The sequence below is a fragment of the Epinephelus lanceolatus genome, chromosome 13 (genome assembly GCF_041903045.1).
Source record: "Epinephelus lanceolatus isolate andai-2023 chromosome 13, ASM4190304v1, whole genome shotgun sequence".
Taxonomy (NCBI): domain Eukaryota; kingdom Metazoa; phylum Chordata; class Actinopteri; order Perciformes; family Serranidae; genus Epinephelus; species Epinephelus lanceolatus.
The window spans coordinates 23999593-24015165 of NC_135746.1; the positions used below are offsets into that span (position 1 = coordinate 23999593).

At 41.7% G+C, this 15573-nt stretch overlaps 1 protein-coding gene across 6 annotated transcripts in view; it reads left to right on the top strand.

Annotated features, from left to right (window-relative positions):
• The window catches only part of dlgap2b (discs, large (Drosophila) homolog-associated protein 2b), a 142979-nt gene that overhangs the window by 17692 nt on the left and 109714 nt on the right, over window positions 1–15573 (top strand). The window lies entirely within an intron of this gene.

The following is a 15573-nucleotide window of genomic DNA, read 5'->3' on the forward strand; positions in this document are numbered from 1 at the left end:
GTGTAAGTACAGTCTGTAGTTCGAGCAACAGCCCAAGAGATTGCGAAACTCTGCCAGATAAGTTTTGCTGGGAGGTGAGCAGGTAGATCTAGGCGCTGGTAAGATGGAGGGACGTTTTCCACAGCTCATTTAGATTACCCACCTTGTTATGATACAAGGCTGGGTGAAAATTGGCAAAGTACCCTTTTAAATATCAGTCTGAAACAACCTCAGTGAAAGGCTTCTCTGCACTTCACTCTCATCTCGGAGTAAATGACCTACACTCTCAAGTTTATAGCTCAGTGGGATTTTGAGGCAGCATCAACAGCAAATTCTTAGAAGTTCAGTGGGTTCGTTTTAATTAAATATTCTGCTTCTGCATATTTTTTGAGCATGAAGGCTTTGGACTTGAGGATAGGGTAATCAGAAGTATCAGGTTATTGATACATATCGATTCTGCTGGTTTCAATGCTCATTTTCCGCAGTATCGATACACTGGTAGCAACTGTGCTTTCTCGCTCTCTATTATTGTTAATGATTACTACAGTCACTTTGCTCTTCTAACCATGAAAAGACAAGTCATCGTTGTCATGTTAGAGCCTTGTTATATTTATCTTTTATTATAATATGGAATGTTATTCCTTCAATGTCAGTTTTTTTTTGTATCAAAAAAGGTATTGAATATGAATATTGTTCAAGTTATTGTATTGAAGTTAGAAATTCCAGTATTGTGACAACACTGCTCAAAAATGATTTACACTTTCCATGTCAGCCGTCAGTTACTGTACAAAATCCAGGAGGTAAAATGGTAACTGTGACGCGTTTGAAGGAAAATCGATGATGGGCAAGGATGAGACTGACTCGGATCATACAATCTGCATTGATCAGCCTGAGGAGAGAATCTCTTGTTGAAGCTAGTTGGAGTGTATCGACTACTTTGAGCATGAGGAAACCCCTCATCCAGGTGTGTGTGTGTTTGTGTGTTTTTGGGTGAAAAAGCTGTTGCAATTAATAATGGAATCAACCGCCTGCTGTGTGGTGTGGTTCGGCTTCCCTAATGAGGACTGGATTCATCCTCAGTCTCTGACAGAACGCCGAGTGGGATATGCTGCTCTCCAGCCTGTTTCCATGGAGATACTCAGGAGCTGTAGCGTTCCCCCCCCCTCCCACCACCCCCTTTTCTGCTGTACATTTCTACCAAACAGTGCTGCTTCATGAGAGGGATCTGGGCCAGGGTGCGCATGTGTGTATGTGTGGGATATAACGGTGTGAAAACGGGCACACAAACACATAACGCGCCATTGACGGATATGCTTATGCTATTGTGGTAGTATTAAGCTCTACAGCAGTGAACGTGCAAGTGTGTGTTGCAGCTCATCATCTCCAGGAGTGTGATTGTACAGTGTGTTAGTGTGTGTTGTACTCCCTCTCCTGGTGTGTCATGCCAGTAGTAGCTGCTAATTTTGAAGCTCTGCTGTAGCGAATGTCCAAGTGTGAACGTGTTCGTGTATGTCATGGTGTGTTACCGAGGCTGAATGGTGAGTGGTCACTGACGGAGTGTGTGCATGTTGGGTACGTGAGATAGTGAGTCAGAGTGACAGAGAGAGTGAGAGTGGAGAGTGAGATCATGATGGGCTGGGAAGAGAGAGACGGAGAAACAGAAGGTGAAAAGACGTGATCAAATGAAACGAAGGCTGAACGATGTAATCTCATTGAAAAAAAAAAAACCCCTGCAGCATTCTGCGCGCCACATGTGTGCTGTTTTATGTGTGTAGTTACTGTAAAGGTATCCCTCGAGGACTGTAAAGCCAGAAACTCCTGCTCTTGCTTACAAGGTGACAAAGGTGACAGTGATTCCTGGCCAGACAAAGAGGCCACCATGGGGACGGAGCGTGTCGAAAATAGCTGTGAAAAGGATCTTTCTGTCTTGGCAGAATGATGCAGTGCAGACCTGCACAGAGAGTCCCTGCTGTATAGAGGCCAGGGCAATCCCTGTAGCAACTAGGATTTCTAATCCTGAAGCTCTGCCCTGTCAATATGCAGCGTGCATCTGTTTGAAGGGTAGATCCGCCCTTTGATTCATCGACCGTATCTGGTAGTTTTTTGGGTGTTGCTGCCTGGTTCTGTCAGAGGTACATGGTAATTAAGATACGGCCTGTGTAAACTTTTCAGATGAACCTTAAATTGGTTCAAACAGCCGCTACCCAAAGATATTCAGGTTACTACCGCAGAAGACTGAGAAAACCTCACATTCTCACACAGCGGAAGCTGGAGCCGGTGAAGCTTTGGCATTTTGTCTTCAAAGAATAAATAAAATCACGATTGATGCTGATTAATTTTGTCGCTTGACTAATTAATTTGGTGAAATTTGAATTGATTTGAATTTGATGGAGGGTTTCAGCTCCATATGTGAGCAAACAGTTGTTCATTTATGTGAATTATGTGGAGCCGTGCTTGTGGACACCTGATGAATATGTCCAATATTTGCTATTTTTTAGCTCTGTTTTTGGTCCCTACCATCTCCTGCGGGAAATACCGGTCTCTATAGTTGCTAAATGCTGCATTAAATTAACCAGCTAGTCACTAACTGTGTCTGTCTGCTGTTTGATGGGCATTTGGAGTTTTTTTCTGAAAACAACTGCCTGCTGCAGCCAAAAACGATGCTCAAATACTGCTTTCGACAGTCATGGCTTGGCTTGGGCCATCAGCTCAGCACAGCAGGGATTTACATTTTGATTACAACAGGGCTACCTTCTTGAAGGTGCGTCTTAAACTGGCTTGTCTTCAGTAATGACGTTTAAAAGCAGAGTGCTGATCCATGGCTAAAGTCCCTCATGAATTTGTTTTGTATAAACTTTTATTGTGAAGCACAAAAATATGGAAATGTGAAGTTTTGCGAGCAACAACTTTTCACAACTTCTAATATGGTGGGTAGCGAACAAGTAAAACAGTAAAATAAAGCAGATATCTAAAGTAAAAACAGGACGTGGGAGAGAAAATAAACTCCACCACTACCCACTTGAGGGCGGGCAGCCCCGCTTTTGGACCTACTCCTGAGAAGGTCCATCTCCATTGCAGCTTAGTGTGGCATGGTGCGTCTAAACTGACTGTGGAAACAAAAATTGGCGCAGCATGACTTGACTTGGTGCAGCCAAGAGTGCCAATGTTTAAGAGTGAATCAAAACGTAAAGTTGTTGGCTCTGCACAACTAAGGAGAGCTGCAGATTCAGGTGATAATTTTACAAGCGACCTCTTTCTGATACATAAATACAAAAAAAAGAAAAAACTATAGCAGCTTTATAAGGATAAAATATAAAGCTTCGTGCTCACCTATATACTCAGAAAATTTGACAGTTTGATTGGTGGCCAGTTTTAAGTTGTTTTAGGTGGCTGGACATCTGGGTCAATTCTGAGTTTCAGAGGTGGTTTGTATTTTTCAAGTGGGGTTATGAGGTACGTATTCATAGTCACTGTATTACCTACGGTAGATAGCAATTGGCACGCCCCCAGTTTGAAGAAACAGGCAAGAGTACCACCTTGGAAGCTAAGGAATGTACTCCTATGGATAGGGGGCAGCAGCAAAACACATTTTAGCCACTTGAAAAAGTCCCACCTCCAAAATTCTATAACAGTTTAAGTATATGCTATAGTGAGAGTATTTCACTGCTTTACCTTTCTGTCACGGTTTCATTGCCCCATCTATAATCTCAATTCTTGAATCAGAACAATCCCTTTCAAACACCAAAGTCACACAATAACGCAAACAAAATAACTGATGAAGGCAGCCATAGACCAGCAGATCTTATGTTCAAAGATGATAAATCACTGTTTTTGTCAATGGAACTGGCCTTGAAGAGAGCGATATAACGGCTTCAGTTCCTCGTCCTGAATCGCTGTCTGACGGTGAGTTAAAGCACTGAAAATATTCTCAATATACCATACACTTAAAGTGATATTGATTTTTTCGGTGGAACTTTTATTTAGGTGGCTAAAATAGGTTTTGTTGCTGACCCATTGCTTCGCTTCTGTGTCGGACTCCAGCCTGCTTCAACAAACTGGAGGCGTGCCAACTGGCATCTACTGTGTGTAACACACTGAATATGGAGGAGTACCTCAAATAACCCCACCTCAAAAGATCTGAACTATCTCCTTAAGATCTCAGTATATCTGAATCCTGGATATGGCCGTGCCTACAGTATTCAAGCATCAAGAAACAAATAAAATGGATACATGAAGCAAATATGTTCTTGAATTAATCTTTGATTTTACATTTGAAATTCATACCAGAGGAATAAAAAAAAATCTGAATCAGCTTTATCGACCCATGTAGTTTTAATCGGAATTCCATCAGGCGTGAAATTGATTTGAGTGTGTGTGTGTTCTGTCTGGCAGCATCCAAAGTGAACATCTCCATAGCTGATAACAGAATGTGCTGTGTGCAGGGTTAGCCTGTAGAGAAGCTGGGTGGTAGCAGTCATCTCAGTCTATCGCACTCTTGGGAGCGCTTATAGGATCAGTATGAGTCGGAGCAGGAGAGAAGCTGTGTGTGTGTTTTATGTGTGTGTGTGTGTGTGTGTGTGTGTGTGTGTGTGTGTGTGGACACTAAGGTTAACATTACCACATGGGCTTGATCCTTTGCCAGTGCCACGGTACCTGCCGTGTGTTAATGGCTTGAGTGTTCTGACTCACGCAGGGCGGTGATGCCTGCCAGGTGGTATATGTCCACACTGGGAATTCAGAGTGCTAATACTAATGTGCTAAACCAGCGTCCAGTCAGGCAAGGGGGGGGGGGGGGGGTGGGGGGTGTGGGTGGGGGGGTGCCACGCACAGGATAAAACGTGGCAAGGCATGGCAGGGTGCACCACTTAGCTGGTTTACTCAGCTGGAAGCTCAGAAACTCTGTTTGTGTATCATGTACATGGACATGTGAGCACACATGCACAGCATCAGAAAAAACATCTTCAGAAAAGCACTTCACAGGTGTTCAGTCAAAACACCTGTGAAGTGCCGGTGTTTGTAAAGAAGAAACAACTGCTTTGACATTCACTTTCATCCAAAAAGCTGTAATTTGTCGTCCAACCTTCATCACGTCCGTGATAAAGTGGAGCTTCCTTCCAGGCTGCTGTCCTGCATTCACAGTTGGAACAGAACAGCCCTGCATTAACAGTGTTTTTAACTTCTTTTATATTTGATTTCAAACAAAAACTGACGTCCCTAACTAGCCTCTAATCAGGAGGCTCTGCCCACTTGGAAACATCCTATGTAAGAGGTTTTTACTTGACTCCAGCAGGCTGCTGGCATACAGCACCCTCAGCCTGGCCTCAACAGCAAACCCTTGGCTCGTCAGAACAACTTGAGCAAGGAAGTGGAATATCAGTAATATTCCGCTTGATAGGGATCCATCAAGAATCTCATGGATAGTCTTGACTTCACTTTTGAGTCAATTTAGCAGTTATTTTTTGAATCGTAGTTAACCAGCAGAAAACAATTTGAATAAATACAGAACTGACTGCTTTCTCTGTGTGATTTTTGCTGCTCTGATGAGATGGGGTAAAATGGACTTTACAGCAATGTGCTGTATTTTCTGAAGTGCTCAAACTAAGCACAGTTTTCCCAAAAGTGCGCTGGCACATCACTGAAATCCAGCTGTTCAGTTTGAGGCCTTTTAGCAGCCTCAGCGTTCGCTAATCGTTTTAATTGCGTGGGATTAGATAGATCTGTTCGTCACCACAGAAACACAAGAGGCTTAAAGATTGTGGCCTGTGCTCCGATGTGTCACGGCACACAGAGGTGAGAACAGTGACAACACAGTCTGGTGTCCCGCTGGTGGTGACAGTTTAATTCAAAACTAATTATGGAAAATTCTGGAGCTTGTCTTGGTTTTCTCAGTGGAGTCTGCATGAGATATAAAGTGTTGACATACACCTTTCAGCGGCTCGGATCAGACTCTAGAACAATCTCTATTGACCAGATTTTAAAATTTACATTTTAGAGGTGGTAGAGATTGTCAGCAAGATCTGTGACGGCATGATGTAGTTCTTTTACATCCACTGTACCAAGACTCACTGCACAGAGTTAAGCTATATGTGTAGCTGACCAGACTCAGTCAACTCAAAAGTGGAGACTTGAACTCTTTTTCTCTAAGGTAACAAAGCAACCACCAGAGGGCAACTTCACCACTCTCCTTGTCAAATCTTACAAAATAAAATCTCACATAATCCAGAGGAAAGAGTATAGACAAAGTCATAGAGAGCATTGGTCTGTCTACAGGGCTTTTAGATTGACCACTTTAAAGACTGGGCATGTGTGTGCTGTGTGTCACGCTGTGTGCCGAGAGGAGGCAGAGATGACTAAAAGCACGCACATCGTTTCCAAGTCATTATTTTGTCAGCCCATTAAAAACCAAAAAAAAATCAAAACTCTCTGCTCACTTGAGTCAACACACTATGCATGTTTTGGTGCAGAATACCAATATCCCACACACCCATTCATGATTATTAAGTGGAACACGTCAGGTCAAGAAGTGACACATCCAGCCATCCAGTCTGAAAGCATCCAGTTTATTACCTCCTAATATTAATTATATTTATGTAACACAAAGGATACCTCTAAAACCACTCAGTTTGGCTAAAAGTTAAGTCATGGACAAAACCATAATAAGCTCCTTCCACCTGACGACCACAAGCATTGCATGTGCTTCATACAGTGTTTCCCATACAGTGATTTATTTAATCTTATTTCATTGTAGAAATCTCTTTCTGTTCATCAGACCACAAATAAGATAGTAATTAGGTGGCCAACTACCCCACGGTCCCTCTTCCTCACTCCCCACCGCTGTGGACTGCTTCGCCAGTAAGAAAACAGGCAGCAGCTTGGAGACGGACCTTCGATTGGCTGCTGTAGTGGCTCGCGTTTGGCCAGCGCAAACACCAGTCACAGCAGGCTGGTGGCCAGTGGTAGCACCAGTTCTAACTGTGTAACAGCAGCAACAGAAAGTTTGCTTATCCGGCGAGGAGTTGGAGCTGTACAGTCCCCCGGAGATGGGGTTTGTGCTGGCTGGATCTCAGGTTGCTCCAGCCACTGACTGGGGGTTTATCTCTGGAGCTGCTGCCTGATCTCCTTTTAGCGAGGTGGTCTGTAAGTACTGGAAGTAAGGAAGAGGACACACTGCAAGTTGCGGCTTTCCTTAACATTAGCTACATAAATGTGAACTTCAAGCTGCAGCTATGAGCCTTTAGCTCCAGTTGGCAGAGGTCTACAGTATGAGCAACTTTTCACTCTAAATACACTTTGCAGATTCTTAAACTTTTTTTGATTTACTCACAGACTCTCTTTTTTTAATAAGTCTGTCTTCTTTTTTTGGGTTGCTTTGCAGTGTGGCCAGTTGTTACAAGTCCAGTAGTAACGTTCTCTCTATGACATGACCTGTAATTTGCCAAAGTCTCCTGTGGTTGGTTTTCTAAACCCTGAAAACAGAGCCAAGAGGAGGTGCAGAAGTCTAATTCTCCCTCAGTCCTCTTGAGTTGCAATATGCTCACAGTTTATTATATGATTTTTGCCAAATGAGGCAAAAATAAAACTGCCTACACCAGCTTTAAGTATGCCCTATTTTCATCAGCCAGATTGATATTGGTGCTGATGGACTGGGTATCATCCATGAAGTGACTACTTTAAATACAGCTGTTATATATTCATTTATTTGTTCATTTTTTTGGTGCCACAGCAATCCCTGGTCTTATGTTTTCTTGCAGTATATAAAGATCATTCAATTGAGGTATACAGATTTATAGATTTGGGAGAGAGAGCACTGGAATCAGATTCAAATTTGGTATTGGCAAACTGACAGACCTAGGGTCAGAGTCGGTATCAGGAAAGGTAAAGTAGGATCAGTTCATCCCTACCATTTAAGAAGAAGCCAAGTTTAAATACATATCTCCTAGCATCAAAAAAATATATTTTTTTTTCCCGTTTTAAGTGTTTGAAATAAATATTCATCACCAATTCTCCAGTAAATCCCATCTAATTTTCAAAAAAAAAAAGGCACATAATTTGAACATATTATGCTAAACCTGGAAATATTTTTTTTAACTGGTTGCCAAAATGTGGAAAAACCTTTTGGAGATGACTTCCACAACCCTTTAACACACTTTGCAACTGCAACCAATATAGACAAAATGTGCACGTATATACTCCAGGTGATGCTGCAGACTTTGATGACATTTTGTCCAGAGGTGGCGCTACAGTATCACGAGGAATTTATACAACCATACCTCAGTAACTGTGGACCTGACTCACTTAAATCTTATTCAATACCTCCTTTAACAAAGCCCTAACATTCGTAGACAGAATTTGGGTATTGTCAAAAGATCACAGACCTCATCAGCCAATCAGAGTAACATCTGGAGGTTTGCTCAGCCATGGTGAAGGTAGGTGCTCTCTGAGTGCTTTCTAGTAATGAACTGCTCTCCTTGAAGCACAATTAAGGTTCAGTGTGTGTAAACATACTGTACTGATGTCAGATACTCTTACTGTCTATCAGTTATTTTGGTCTCCATTTCTAGCTTCAGTTTCTATGGTAGTATCTATTTGTAAAGGGGAAATGAAAATGCTTGAGTAGGAGATCCTAATAAAATTTGATCTGGATCTGTCTTATAATCTGCTGTTGAATTTTTTTGCATGAAAAAAGCAAGCAGCCCTGTGGAATTACCTTGTGTGCTTTCACTGAAAATCACATTACCAAATAGTTTGTATCTTGTATTTGAAAAAAAAAAAAATCATTTAGATGAATCACTTAATGCCCTGGAGGCTTCTGATTTGATTTCAGTTCTATCTTATTTGCCTCTGGACCCGCTATTCATTGAGGCCGTTATCCCTGAACAAAACCCTTCACAACAGCAAAGTTACCACCCAAGGCGCTCTGAAACCAGGACAAAGGCTTGCTATTGTGACTGCAGATGGGCATAATAAGAAATATTGTTGTGTGAAATACCCAGTTTGTGCTTGTATAATCTCCCTCAGCAGCATCTTTATTAAAATATTCTGCCGCTGCAGTGTGCTCTTGGTGTATTAAGAAGAAACAGTTTCTGCTGAATGTCAGACTACTTTGACAAATCACACTGGACTCCAAGAGCCATACTGCTGCTTGTGTGCAGCAACACACAGCTGATGGAAACACATCAGCAGGACATCAAAAAACCTCGCAAGAAATAAAAGAGGTCAAGTCACTTATAACTTTTTATTAAATGTAAATAGGGAAATTGTGTCCATAATCTGAACGTTTCTATTTAGGAGAGTAGTGTTTCGGCTTATAAAGGATATGATGAGTTTACAGGTTATTCTCGAGTCATCGATGAATAATCAACATTACAAACAAACAAAAAATCAGCAAGAGATAAAAAGGGGATTTAAATGGATTTGAATACCTGATTAAACTCCACAAGCAGGGAATTAAAAACCTCAACGTCCTGAATGACAACGCATCCTCTCTTTTAGTCACAGGTTCCTACCTGGGAATGTGTAGGTAGACTTACTCATAGTGTTTAAAATACTGATATGTAGCCAGCTGCCATACAGTACCAGGCTGAAACGAAACAGGTAATGGTCTGTCAGTCACCTGGCTGCAGAATTCAGTCTTTGCAGCACATAAAGCATGACTGAAGTTTGTATGGTCATGTTGAGGTGCTCACAGCACGTGGTTAAGGTTAGGAGAAGATGGCGGTTTTTGTTTAATGTTGCATTAGTCAAAAATAACTTTCGTTATTTCGTAATTGAAGCACTTGTGTTGCCTGAACCTAACCACATTCGAGACTCAGGATGTGGACCTCAATCTCTGGTGTCAACGTACTGGAGCCAGATGCATAAAACACGGTGTATATTCATGACTGAAACTGTGTGAACGCACAAATGCCTTAGCATCTTTTCATCAGATTTATAAAACAGTGTGTACGCCTGGCTCTGTTTTATAAATCTCTACGTACCATTGTGGTGACTTACTTGACTTAAACCCTTTTGCTCCTTGGGGAGCTTAGGTCATTCACAAACTTTCTCCAGCTGGTTCGGTGTTGAGCGATCTTGCCTACTTCCTTCCAGGATGTTCTTGATTCCTTGAGTTCTGCCTCGACAGACCTTCTGAATGTGTTCTTTGGTCTTCCTGGGTTTCTTTTCTCCTGTGGGTTCCAGGATAAGGACTGTCTGGTCGTGTTGGAGGGAGGTTTCCTCAAGGTGTGCCCAATCCAGCCCCTTTTCCTGCGTTTGTCTTGTGCTTCAAGTGGTTCTTGTTGTGTGGTTTGCCAGAGCTCTTCATTTGTTATTGTATTTGGCCTTTATATTCCAAGGATGTGTCTTAATCTGTTTAGAAAGGCTTGCAGTTTGTTGGTGGTGACTTTTGTGGTTCTCCATGTTTATGCCCCATAAAACAAGATGGACTTGACATACAATTGTGGTGCTGGGTGGATATGCACGAGCCTCTTCTCTACAACCACAGTTTGCCATTAATGGCTGTAGAAATGCCCTAAAACAAGCATTTGCATCACTCATTAGACCTGCCAATGAGAAATACAGTAGAGGAATGCAATTTCACCGCCTGTGTTGCATCAGCGAGGTTCTCCGATGGTGCCAGAGCAGCCGTCAATACGCATGGCTGTGGATCTTTGTAGCATCTGTACCACTAATTCATCACATTTGTGCAAACCATCATCACTGTAAAATCTCAACCATTATGATTATTAAACATCAGAGGGATGATTAACGATTCATTCATAGTGCTCATGTTGAAACTGGTTTTATAAAGTGCTTCACAGGATAAAAATAAACAACCACTAAGAGGAAGGTGAATGTAAATAAAAATACTGATGAAACTATTTACTTACAAATAATTTAAAATCAACTTTATAAATACGGCTTTGACAATATTTTACACTGTGTTGTCTGCTAAAAACACAATCAGTTAAATTGGCAAACAACCTAAAAACAATGTTGCCTGCCTCTCAACTTATATTTCAGCATGTCCTTAACGCATCACTTGCAGCTATCACAGCTAAAACTGTGTCTACGCGCTTCCAACACCTGGAAAAATACTGCCAGGTAACATAATCAAGGCGGTTGTTAATTGGGAAAACAAATTAGTGTGACAAAAATGTCTTTTCTACTGTAAAATTAAATTTCCAGGGTGAGAGACATTCATATAATCAAAAGGCCTCAGGGCATAAGGTGGCGTTCAAGTAAAGAAATGTGAAAACACTGGATATTATCAAAATAACGAGGATTTCTCCGACACAGAAATTGAGTTTTAAAGGCTACAAATCTCAGCACCTTGCCAAATAACCACTGAGTCACTAGTATTTATCAATAATCCTATCAGCTCACATGGATATATTAAGGTCATTTTGTACAATATAGGACAACATATCTTCCTTATTGCCCTTTTAAAAGTTGAGTTTATTAAAATGCCAAAGTGGATGCTGTGAATTGTACAGCAAAATCACATGGCCTGATTAATTAATGTAGTGTAGACTACATATGATTTTTAAACAAAAGGTGAATCACTAACAGCGGCTCAGAAGCACATTGTTATACCTAACAATTATCCGCATTACTGGTTTCAGCAGTGCACAAATATAACTGCAGAGCTCCATGTGGGCTCAAACAATACCCACACATACATGTGCACACAGAGACACACTGATGGGCAGCAGAATGGAGACATCTGGTTCCATCGAGAGGCCAAGGGTGGCTAAAGAAGACATCTTGTGCACACGATAAGACACTTGTTTCAGGAAACTGATTAAGAAGTGAGTAAACAGAGCTAATAGTCATTTGGTGGCATGACAAACTGTATTAGTTATTAGCCTGTTTGATGCATTAAATGTATTATTCATACGGTGTGGTTAGAGGCTGCAAGTAGGAGGAGGAGAGTGTATGGCATCCTGTTTGCTTGCACACAGTTTTGCTACAGAACGAGTCCCTTAAACACTATGTTGCTGTTCGTTTGTTTTTTTTGAGGATGTTTTTCATATAATTGGATGCTGTTCAGATTTTTGTCTACATTAATGTTGTTTGTGAATGTTGGAGAAAACAGACTAATGTTTTGCACACCTCATTTCTAGGTCAGATTCAAATATGAATATACAAAGCCTGAGATGGTAAAATATGGTAGATTGTGCCTCTAATACCACATGAAAATAACAATAATGTAAATACTACTTCCTGATTCCGGTTTTACTATTACCTTAAATAGTCAGGGTGTGTACCGTCACCATCAAATCATCCACATTTCGCAAAGTGGATGATTTGAAAATGTCAATCTAAAGTGCATTTAAGTGCATTTTGACTTCCTAGCCCATCTGTGGGACTCAGTCTGAAGCCTATTTGTTCCTACTGGAGACATTCATCTTTTAAGGGACTGTTTAACCCCAAATCAAAAACATATATTTTTCCTCTCACAGTCTAGATTGTGTTGTTGTGAGTTGCTGAGGGTTGGAGATATTGACAGAAGACATCTCTCTAATATAATGGAACTAGTACCCTTTTTCCATTGTCAGTCTTGGCCGCACCGTGCCACGCCAAGCCACGCCAAGCCGCACAAGAGATGGACCTTCTCTGGAGTAGGTCCAAAAGCCGGGCCGCCTGCCCTCAAGTGGGTAGCGGTGATGTCTGGCCGACCGCAGCCAACCCCCCATTACTGGCCCCCTCCTAAACAAGAGTGTGTGTTGCGAGACTTGACTCACTTCTGTCTGCAGGAGACCAGAGAGAAAGGCGTTTTTAAAAGTCTCTGTGTGTTCAGCTCTCAGTACTTTTGTAGCTTCTGACGGAAACTCTCTGGTTTGGAGTTTAGTTTCTCCACTGTGTCCTGTTTTTAACTTTAGATATCTACTTAATTTTACTGTTTCATGTTGGCTATCCGCCATATTAGAAGTTGTGTAAAGTTGCTGCTCGAAAACACAAGATTTCCTTATTTTGGTACTTCACAATAAAAGTTTTTAAATAACAAAATAATGGGAGACCTTTATTGTGAAGAATCTATAGGAAATAAAAGGTGTTATTACTGAATTGGAGGAAACTTTGCAAGCAGCTCCACTTCAATAAAGGCAAGTCTAATAATACTGCAGGGAGGAACATGAAAGCAGAAACAGCCACAGTAAGATGTTAGATCAAGAGCTGCAGACAGCTCACATCCAACAGGTAAACTTCTTTTATTTGCCCTGCTGGAAAATGTGGAAAAACACATGCAGCAAAAATAAAGGGAATTTACGCAGTGGATCAGCCCACTGCTTTTAACATCACCACTCAAGACAAGCCATCATCTGTTAAAGACACACCTTCAAGAAGGTAGCCCGGTTGTAATGGAAATGCAAATCCCTGCTGTGCTGAGCTGATGGCCCAAACCAAACCAAACCAAACCAAGCCAAGCCAAGCCAAGCCAAGTCACCCCATGCAGAAGGACACCATTAATGTATACATCTCACGTTGCCACAGGCACAAGCCTCATGTCCATGGGTAGATGCACACTTTCTTCTGTGCTGTGATATGGTTGGTGGGTGTAATCCCTTTAAAAATAGATCACAAATTCCCTTAAACAACTGGGCACTATTGTTTTTAGCAATGATTACTCAAAGTGCAGTAAATGGTGCTTTTTTTGGGGACTGTTTTCAACTGTGGACTGATACATGTGTCATTTTCTTTTGAGCATTCAAGGTAGAATTGTGTTCGTGGAATAAGGTTAAAACAAAATACAGCGGCCAAGTTCATGGTGATGAAGCATCAAATCACCAGGGCAACAGTTCGGCCCATTTATGGGTTTTTAGTTGCTTTTGGGCAACAGTGAAGTCTATGGCGCAAAGGAATGAGCCATAATAGAACAGGACTTCACAGGCAGTACTTGTAATTTGTTACATTACAATACACTTGGTTGCAAAAATGCAGTATCACTGTCTTATGCTTTAGGGCAGTGAATAAGAGTTTTACAGCCACGTAGTGCAAAAATAGCTGTTATATATCTGGAGAGGGTTGACAGGATGTTGATCTGCACCACTGACTCAACCATAACACTTTCAGTGCTGACACTGCTGGCCCTCAAAACTCACTCCATGGCTTGTACTGTGTTTGGGAATGAAAACGCACTCTACCCAGTTTGGCCAGTATTGTTGCAGTTACTACAGGTCCCCAATAGAGGCCATGAACCATTCAAGTAGTACCGTTTTTGTCACCGCTCTGCAAAAGCATGTGATGAATAACATACAATTTCCCGCGTGCTACTTTGTGAAACACACACACACACACACGCACATGCACACACACACGCAAATTTACTCACACACAGACCACAACCCTCTGCCCTGTTCTCCATCCTCCCCTCTTTACATGTGAAGCACCCTTTGCTCTCGCTCAGCGCTCACTAAGCTCAGCTAAGTGTTGCTTTGAGATTAATACATGGGAGGCCCACTCTGCCAGATGATGTAATAATCGTGGCGGTTTGCTGTTGCCTAGATACAGGGAGACAGTAGAGAAAACACTCAGCCAGGTCTCGCTGTCTCTGTCACTAGGACCCCCAGGACCATTGGAGTCAATCAGAACAAGTGTTTCGAGCTCAGGGCTGTTCACTTTCTGAGCTGGTATGTCCATAACAATCAAATAAAAAAGAAATAATCTTAACTTTTTAAAAACGTTATTCTCTGTAAGCATGTGCCTTTATTAACACATCTAACATCTAAAAGCTCAAACACTTAATAACTCCATACACATTCACCGTCTACTCCGTTAGAAAAATGGGATTTATATCATTTACTTGAACGCACCCTGGGGTGTTGTTGCCTGAGCTTGTTATGCCACGTCTCTGTACATAGCATTAGTGCTTTGAAGCTGCGAAATCTTCATTAGCAACAAACTCACTAACCCTTCACACGTCTCCTCCTCTGTATTTCTCTCACTCTCCTTCAGCCCTTCGCGAGCACAGACGTCCCACAGCTAGGAAGGGAACTCCAATATCCTGCTGAGATGCAGGTCACTGTGTTTGTCTCACTGTATGTGTGTGTGTGTGTGCGTTATGGAGGGAGGCTGTGACTAAGCCTCTGCTTTTGTAATAGTGTTGCATTAAGTGCATCTCCATTCTGTTTTTAGTCCAAACACAGCCAAATATTCAATGCACCGGTTGCTATAGCAATAAAGTCTCTAGCACTGGAAATTTTTGTGCCTTTAAACTGTAAAAAGTTGGTCTGACAGCCTTGTTTTTTAGCATGAAGATGAAGTCTGAAATAGGAGATGGACGACAACAGAAACAAGGCTTGTGGTCTAAGGATTGACAAGTATCCCAGCGTGCATTTCACATCAACCAGCACAGTGATAGTGGATGATATCAGAATCAAAACTGATGTAGTTTGTGTTTTACCATGCGATTGCCTGGAAACCACAGGTCCGTTACATTTGCACAATACTATGTAGTGCATACTTTGAAACTTAATGTTTCAAACAACACGGGGGTTAATGTGTGGTTATGTTTAGGCACAAAAGCCACCAGGTTATGGTTAGATAAAAAATACCTGTTTTCTTATCCCCAGCAGGAAAATCAGCAATATCTCAGTTAAAGATAAATGCCTTTTG